Below are 8,963 nucleotides of genomic sequence, written 5' to 3' on the forward strand. Positions count from 1 at the left end.
TTCAGTCCATGGTGGACCCATCTCAGGAAGATTACTTGCTGGTTTTTAGCTTCTCCTCGATAGCTCCTGGTATTGGTTGGGTTTTTTTTTTTTTTCATATACTCCTCACCTTGTATGTTGAGACTGTCTCTCACTGTAATCTGGGAATTGCCAATAGGCCAAGATAGTATTCTTCTGTCTCTGACATTACAACTCTGGAAATAAAATTGTTCACCACTGTGCCCCATCTCTTTAAAAGTTTCTTTTCTCTTTTTGTGAAAAAAAAATATATATACTTTTGTATCAATATTTTCTTTATTTACATTTTAAATGTTATCCTCTTTTCTGGATTCCCTACTTCCAGGAATTCCCCTATTCCATCCTCCTTCTCCCTGCTTCTATAAATGTGTTCTTCGACCCACCCACCCACTCCCACCTTCCTGCCCTCTATTCCCCTACACTGAGGCATCTGTCAAGCCTTCATAGGATCAAGGTCCTCTCCTTCCATTGATGCCTGAGAAGGCCATCATCTGCTACATATACTGCTGGAGCCATGTGTACTCCTTTATTGATGGTTTAGTCAATGGGAGCTCTTCAGGAATCCAGTTTGTTGATTTTGTTCTTTCTATGGGGTTGCATACCCCTTCAAATCCTTCATTCCTTTCTCTAACATCTCTATTGGGACCCTGTGCTGTGTACAATGGCTGTCTGTGTCTCTGTATTTGGAAGACTCTAGCAGGTCCTCTCAGGAGACAAACATATCATGCTCCTTTCTCCATGTACTTCTTGGCAACCACAATAGTGTCTGGGTTTGAAAACCTGTATATGGGATGGATCCCCAGGTGGGACAGTATATGGATGGCCTTTTCTTCAGTCTCTGCTCTGTACTTCATTTCCATATTTGTATTATTGGAGAAAATCCTGTCTGATCTTTGTATTTTCAAATTGATATATTTATGTATTTACTGATCTATATGAGGTTTTTGTGTATTTCATTGGCCAATTTATTAATTGAATTTCTTATTTTTTATTTTTTAAACAATTTTTTAGATATTTTGTTCATTTACATTTCAAATGCTATCCCCCAAAGTCCCCTGTACCGCTCCCCTCACCTGCTCACCAACCAATTCACTCCTGCTTCTTGGCCTTGGCATTCCTCTATACTGGGGCATATGATCTTCACAAGACCAAGGGCCTCTCCTCCCATTGATGGCCAACTAGGCCATCCTCTGCTACATATGCAACTAGAGACACAGCTCTGGGGGCTAGTGGTTAGTTCCTATTGTTGTTTCTCCTATAGGGTTGCAGACACCTTCAGCTCTTTGGGTACTTTCTCTAGCTCCTCCATTGGAGGCCCTGTGTTCCATCTAATACATGACTGTGAGCATCCACTTCTGCATTTGCCAGCCACTTGCATAGCCTCACAAGAGGCAGCTATATCAGGGATATCATTTGAGATGTAAATGAATGGAATGAATAATATTAATAACAATAATTTTCATTGTCAGTGAGTTGACCATTGAAGAAGCACTTTTGTTTGTTTTCCCAGAATTCGAAAGATAGATCTTTTGTGGCATCCCAGGGAACAGCACTACATCACAGTGTCCCTCCCCTTTTCCTTAGTCCCATATTGAGTTTTGCCTTGCTCCTTGGTTAATGGAAGAAGCAGAATGCAAAATTAGGGTGGGATATGATAGGGATCTCCCTTAGTATAGGTAGGGCCCAGACACTAGTCATGTTGTTTTTTTTTTATCTGTGTTGCAATTCCACACTTCCTCATTGCCTCTCCCCATTGTTGTGGCTACTGGAGAGGTAAGTACATCACAGGATCCCTTTGTTCACAGTTCCCTTACTCTTACAAACAACAAAACACCAGTGGTCATCTCTTCTGTACCCTCTCCTATACTTCTAGCATGTTCAAATCAATCTTTTCCATGTGGTATTTGACGTTGTGCACAGGTTACACTCTAAACACCAAGATGAGAATAGGAGCTTCTACTGTCCAAATATATGAGTGTTTCACAATGACCACATTAGACTGAGGTCTTCTATCAGATCAGCCACTCCTCTAAGTCTATGTCTGGCATAGAAGACAGTACTATGGGTCCACTTATTTCTAATTGCCCTAGAAATTGTATAGTAGCCAAGCCAGTGGCTGTTCATTAAACAAACAGACTGTGCCATGTTCCACATTAACTCCCGGGAATGCCGAGTCCCAAATTCAAAGCCAATCCTTCAGTATAATTCAGTTCAGGGCTTGGCACTAGAGCCATCTTTGTGTATTCGGCAGTTTAGATAGAAGCTGCCCCCCTGCCCTGCTGGCTCCCTTTGCCTCTGTTGGGACTTCAGCTTAAGTAATAGACTTTGGATCATAGTCTTTATTTTTTTTTTTTTTTCATCTCAAGGTCTCTAACCCCAGGGCTCACCTTGTCCCCTGTTGGTTCCTCCAAGACTTGTGGGAGGGAGCTCATTTCCCATGTGCAGGATGCAGGAGATGCATCCCTGACTTGAAGTTAAAGCTTGTCTCTTATAGTGAGGGAATCAACATGTTTCAGGATGTCTTAAGCAATTCTCCCTAAATCTCCTGAAACCCCAGTTCTTTCTCCAACTTCTTCTACCTCCTGCCTTGTGGTACTTTAGTCATCTTGTACTATGGATGTCACAGTGATCTTCAGAGCCACTGAAGGTTTCCAAAACATGTATGATCTGAACCCAAGAGATAGTCTTTATGTTCACTGAGTGAATATCCTTCTGCTAATTAAAGGTCTGTAAGGCCAGATATCATTGTCAAACTGGAAAAAATGTGAGAGTGAAACCACTATATTTTCTACTAAACCTACCAGTATCACAGAAATGTATACTAACAAGAAAAACCTAGATGAACCACAGAACAGAATTTTAAAAGAACAACCATAAACTTTATTAAAAGGTTTAAAGCAGATACAAAGAACTTAATGAAACTAAGGAGACAGAAACTAAGGGGAATAAATTATTGAGTAATGCTCATGAAAACACAAAGGTAAGGGTGATGAGAATGGAGATAATCCAGAGCTGGAAAACAAAATTACATAAGGAGGTAGAATTACAAAGAGGACTGAAGCAGAAATGAATATGGAATTTCAAAACCCAATAACTCAACAATAAAACTCAATGGAAAACCTCTCAAATAGAAGTGGAAAGTAGGAAAAAGAATATTAGGACCTTAAGAAAAAGTAGAGAATCTAGACCAAATAATTACAAAATATGTAAACTTAGTAACAGGCACACACGTATATATACACTTATGAAAAGAGAGAGAGAGAGAGAGACAGAGAGAGAGAGAGAGAGACAGAGAGAGAGACAGAGAGAGAGACAGAGAGAGAGAGACAGAGAGAGAGAGACAGAGAGAGAAAGAGATACAGAGATACAGAGAAAAGGAACATGCGGGAAATGTGGGACACATTTTTTTTTAATTTATTTTTTTATTAGGTATTTTCCTCATTTACATTTTCAATGCTATCCCAAAAGTCCTCCATACCCAGCCCCCAATCCCCTACCCACCCACTCCCCCTTTTTGGCCCTGGGGTTCCCCTGTACTGGGGCATATAAAGTTTGTGTGTCCAATGGGCCTCTCTTTCCAGTGATGGCCGACTAGGCCATCTTTTGATACATATGCAGCTAGAGTCAAGAGCTCCGGGGTACTGGTTAGTTCATAATGTTGTACTATGTATAGGGTTGCAGGTCCCTTTAGCTCCTTGGATAATTTCTCCAGCTCCTCCATTGGGAGCCCTGTGATCCATTCATAGCTGACTGTGAGCATCCACTTCTGTGTTTGCTAGGCCCCGGCATAGTCTCACAAGAGACAGCTATATCAGGGTCCTTTCAGCAAAATCTTGCTAGTGTATGCAATGGTGTCAGCATTTGGAAGCTGATTATGGGATGGATCCCTGGGTATGGAAGTCTCTAGATGGTCCATCCTTTCGTCACAGCTCCAATCTTTGTTTCTGTAACTCCTTCCATGGATGTTTTGTTCCCAATTCTAAGAAGGGGTACAGTGACCCCACTTTGGTCTTCTTTCTCCTTGAATTTCATGTGTTTAGCAGATTGTATTATATATCTTGGGTATCCCAAGTTTTGGGCTAATATCCACTTATCAGTGAGTACATATTGTGTGAGTTCCTTTGTGATTGTGTTACCTCACTCAGGATGATGCCCTCCAGGTCCATCCATTTGGCTAGGAATTTCATAAATTCATTCTTTTTAATAGCTGAGTAGTACTCCATTGTGTAAATGTACCACATTTTCTGTATCCATTCCTCTGTTGAGGGGCATCTGGGTTCTTTCCAGCTTCTGGCTATTATAAATAAGGCTGCTATGAACATAGTGGAGCATGTGTCTTCTTACTGGTTGGAACATATTCTGGATATATGCCCAGGAGAGGTATTGCTGGATCCTCCGGTAGTTCTATGTCCAATTTTCTAAGGAACTGGCAGACTGATTTCCAGAGTGGTTGTACATGTTTGCAATCCCACCAACAATGGAGGAGTGTTCTTCTTTCTCCACATCCTCGCCAGCATCTGCTGTCACCTGAATTTTTGATCTTAGCCATTCTGACTGGTGTGAGGTGGAATCTCAGGGTTGTTTTGATTTGCATTTCCCTAATGATTAAGGATGTTGAACATTTTTTCAGGTGCTTCTCAGCCATTCGGTATTCCTCAGGTGAGAATTTTTTGTTCAGTTCTGAGCCCCATTTTTCAATGGGGTTATTTGATTTCCTGGAGTCCACCTTGTTGAGTTCTTTATATATATTGGATATTAGTCCCCTATCTGATTTAGGATAGGTAAAGATCCTTTCCCAATCTGTTAGTGGTCTTTTTGTCTTATTGACGGTGTCTTTTGCCTTGCAGAAGCTTTGCAGTTTCATGAGATCCCAATTATCAATTCTTGATCTTACTGTGTAAGCCATTGCTGTTCTGTTCAGGAATTTTTCCCCTGTGCCCATATCTTAGAGGCTTTTCCCCACTTTCTCCTCTATAAGTTTCAGTGTCTCTGTTTTTATGTGAAGTTCCTGGATCCACTTAGATTTGACCTTAGTACAAGGAGATAGGAATGGATTGATTTGCATTCTTCTACATGATAACAACCAGTTGTGCCAGCACCATTTGTTGAAAATGCTGTCTTTCTTCCACTGGATGTTTTTAGCTCCCTTGTTGAAGATCAAGTGACTGTAGGTGTGTCGGTTCATTTCTGTGTCTTCAATTCTATTCCATTGGTCTACTTGTTTGTCACTGTACCAGTTCCATGCAGTTTTTATCACAATTGTTCTGTAGTAAAGCTTTTGGTCAGGCATGGTGATTCCACCAGAGGTTCTTTTACCCTTGAGAAGACTTTTTGCTATCCTAGGTTTTTTGTTATTCCAGATGAATTTGCAGATTGCTCTTTCTAATTAGTTGAAGAATTGAGTTGGAATTTTGATGGGGATTGCATTGAATCTGTAGATTGCTTTTGGCAAGATAGCCATCTTTACAATGTTGATCCTGCCAATCCATGAGCATGGGAAATCTTTCAATCTTCTGAGATCTTCTTTAATTTCTTTCCTCAGAGACTTGAAATTTTTTTCATACAGATCTTTCACTTCCTTAGTTAGAGTCATGCCAAGATATTTTATATTATTTGTGACTATTGAGAAGAGTGTTGGTTCCCTAATTTCTTTCTCAGCCTGTTTATTCTTTGTGTAGAGAAAGGCCATTGATTTGTTTGAGTTAATTTTATATCCAGCTACTTAACCGAAGCTGTTTATCAGGCTTAGGAGTTCTCTGGTGGAATTTTTATGGTCACTTATATATACTATCATATCATCTGCAAAAAGTGATATTTTGACTTCATCTTTTCCAATTTGTATCCCCTTGATCTCCTTTTGTTGTTGAATTGCTCTGGCTAGGCCTTCAAGTACAATGTTGAATAGGTATGGAGAAACTGGGCAGCCTTCTCTAGTCCCTGATTTTAGAGGTATTGCTTCAAGCTTCTCACCATTTACTTTTATGTTGGCTACTGCTTTGTTGTCCTTGTAACGTTTCGCCAGCAAAACACACTTGGACAACCGGATCCTTCTACGGCAAAGCTTTATTGCTTACAAAACAGGAAGACCTCAAATACAGGAAACTCAGTCCTTTTATAACCCACAAAGAGCGGTTGGAGATGTGTTTCACCATGACTGGTTGCTCACTATCAGCCTAAATGACGCCACGGGACAGGCAGGGCACAAGGCATGGAAAAGTACCCCAGCACATGCGCAGACTACTTGTTTAGTAGTTAGAACACCGGATATCAGCGCCATCTTGTAATGGTGATTGTGAGGGCGGCTCCTCACAGTTTGTTGTAGATTGCTTTTTATCATGGTTAGGTATAGGCCTTGGATTCCTGATCTTTCCAAGACTTTTATCATGAATGGGTGTTGGATCTTGTCGAATGCTTTATCTGCATCTAATGAGATGATCATGTGGTTTTTGTTTTTGAGTTTGTTTATATAATGGATTACGTTGATGGATTTCCGTATATTAAACCATCCCTGCATCCCTGGAATAAAACCTACTTGGTCAGGATGGATGATTGCTTTAATGTGTTCTTGGATTCAGTTAGCAAGAATTTTTTTTATTATTTTTTTAATTAGGTATTTTCCTCAATTACATTTCCAATGCTATCCAAAAAGTCCCCAATACACCCCCTCCAGTCCCTCACCCACCCACCCCCACCCCTTGGCCCTGGCATTCCCCTGTACTGGGGCATATAAAGTTGGCAAGTCCAATGGGCCTCTCTTTCCAGTGATGGCCAACTAGGCCATCTTTTGATACAAATGCAGCTAGAGTCAAGAGCTCCGGGGTACTGGTTAGTTCATAATAATGATCCACCTATGGGGTTGCAGCTCCCTTTAGCTCCTTGGGTACTTTCTCTAGCTCCTCCATTGGGGGCCCTGTGATCCATCCAATAGCTGACTGTGAGCATCCACTTCTGTGTTTGCTAGGCCCCGGCATTGTCTCACGAGAGACAGCTATATCTGGATCCTTTCAGCAAAATCTTGCTAGTGTATGCAATGGTGTCAGCATTTGGAAGCTGATTATGGGATGGATCCCTGGATATGGCAGTCTTTAGATGGTCCATCCTTTCTTCACAGCTCCAAACTTTATCTCTGTAACTCTTTCCATGGGTGTTTTGTTCCCAATTCCAAGAAGGGGCACAGTGTCCACACTTTGGTCTTCGTTCTTTTTGAGTTTCATGCGTTTAACAAATTGTATCTTATATCTTGGGTATCCTAAGTTTTTGGGCTAATATCCACTTATCAGTGAGTACATATTGTGTGAGTTCCTTTGTTAATATGTTACCTCACTCAGGATGATGCCCTCCAGATCCATCCATTTGCCTAGGAATTTCATAAATTCATTCCTTTTAATAGCTGAGTATTACTCCATTGTGTAAATGTACCACATTTTCTGTATCCATTCCTCTGTTGAGGGGCATCTGGGTTCTTTCCAGCTTCTGGCTATTATAAATAAGGCTGCTATGAACATAGTGGAGCATGTGTCCTTCTTACCGGTTGGAACATCTTCTGGATATATGCCCAGGAGAGGTATTGCTGGATCCTCTGGTAGTATTATGTCCAATTTTCTGAGGAACTGCCAAACTGATTTCCAGAGTGGTTGTACCAGCTTGCAATCTCACCAACAATGAAGGAGTGTTCCTCTTTCTCCACATCCTCACCAGCATCTGCTGTCACCTGAATTTTTGATCTTAGCCATTAGGACTGGTGTGAGGTGGAATCTCAGGGGTTGTTTTGAGTTGCATTTCCCTGATGATTAAGGATGTTGAACATTTTTTCAGGTGCTTTTCTGCCATTCGGTATTCCTCAGGTGAGAATTCTTTGTTCAATTCTGAGCCCCATTTTTTAATGGGGTTATTTGATTTTCTGGGGTCCACCTTCTTGAGTTCCTTATATATATTGGATATTAGTCCCCTATCTGATTTAGGATAGGTAAAGATCCATTCCTAATCTGTTGGTGGTCTTTTTGTCTTATTGACGGTGTCTTTTGCCTTGCAGAAGCTTTCCAACTTTATGAGGTCCCATTTATTTTATTTATTCTTGATCTTACAGCACAAGCCATTGCTGTTCTATTCAGGAATTTTTCCCCTGTACTCATATCTTTGAGGCTTTTCCCTACTTTCTCCTCTATAAGTTTCAATGTTTCTGGTTTTATGTGGAGTTCCTTGATCCACTTAGATTTGACCTTAGAAAAAGAGATAGGAATGGATCAATTCGCATTCTTTTATACGATTACCGCCAGTTGTGCCAGCACCATTTATTGAAAATGCTGTCTTTTTTCCACTGGATGGTTTTAGCTCCCTTGTCAAAGATCAAGAGACAGTAGTTGTGTGGGTTCATCTCTGGGTCTTCAATTCTGTTTCATTGGTCTACTTGTCTGTCGCTATACCAGTACCAGGCAGTTTTTATCACAATTGCTCTGTAGTAGAGCTTTAGGTCAGGCATGGTGATTCCACCAGAGGTTCTTTTATCCTTGAGAAGAGTTTTTGCTATCCTAAGTTTTTGTTATTCCAGATGAATTTGCAGATTGCACTTTCTAATTCGTTGAAGAATTGATTTGGAATTTTGATGGGGATTGCATTGAATCTGTAGATTGCTTTTGGCAAGATAGCCATTTTTACAATGTTGATCCTGCCAATCCATGAGCATGGGAGATCTTTCCATCTTCTGAGATCTTCTATAATTTCTTTCTTCAGAGACTTGAAGTTTTTATTATACAGATCTTTCACTTCCTTAGTTAGAGTCACGCCAAGATATTTTATATTATTTGTGACTATTGAGAAGGGTGTTGTTTCCATTATTTCTTTCTCAGCCTGTTTGTCCTTTGTGTACAGAAAGGCCATTGACTTGTTTGAGTTAATTTTATATCCAGCTACTTCATTGAAGCTGTTTATTAGGCTTAGGAGTTCTC

The sequence above is a fragment of the Mus caroli genome, unplaced genomic scaffold, assembly GCF_978045245.1.
Source record: "Mus caroli unplaced genomic scaffold, Mus_caroli_1 scaffold_7, whole genome shotgun sequence".
Taxonomy (NCBI): domain Eukaryota; kingdom Metazoa; phylum Chordata; class Mammalia; order Rodentia; family Muridae; genus Mus; species Mus caroli.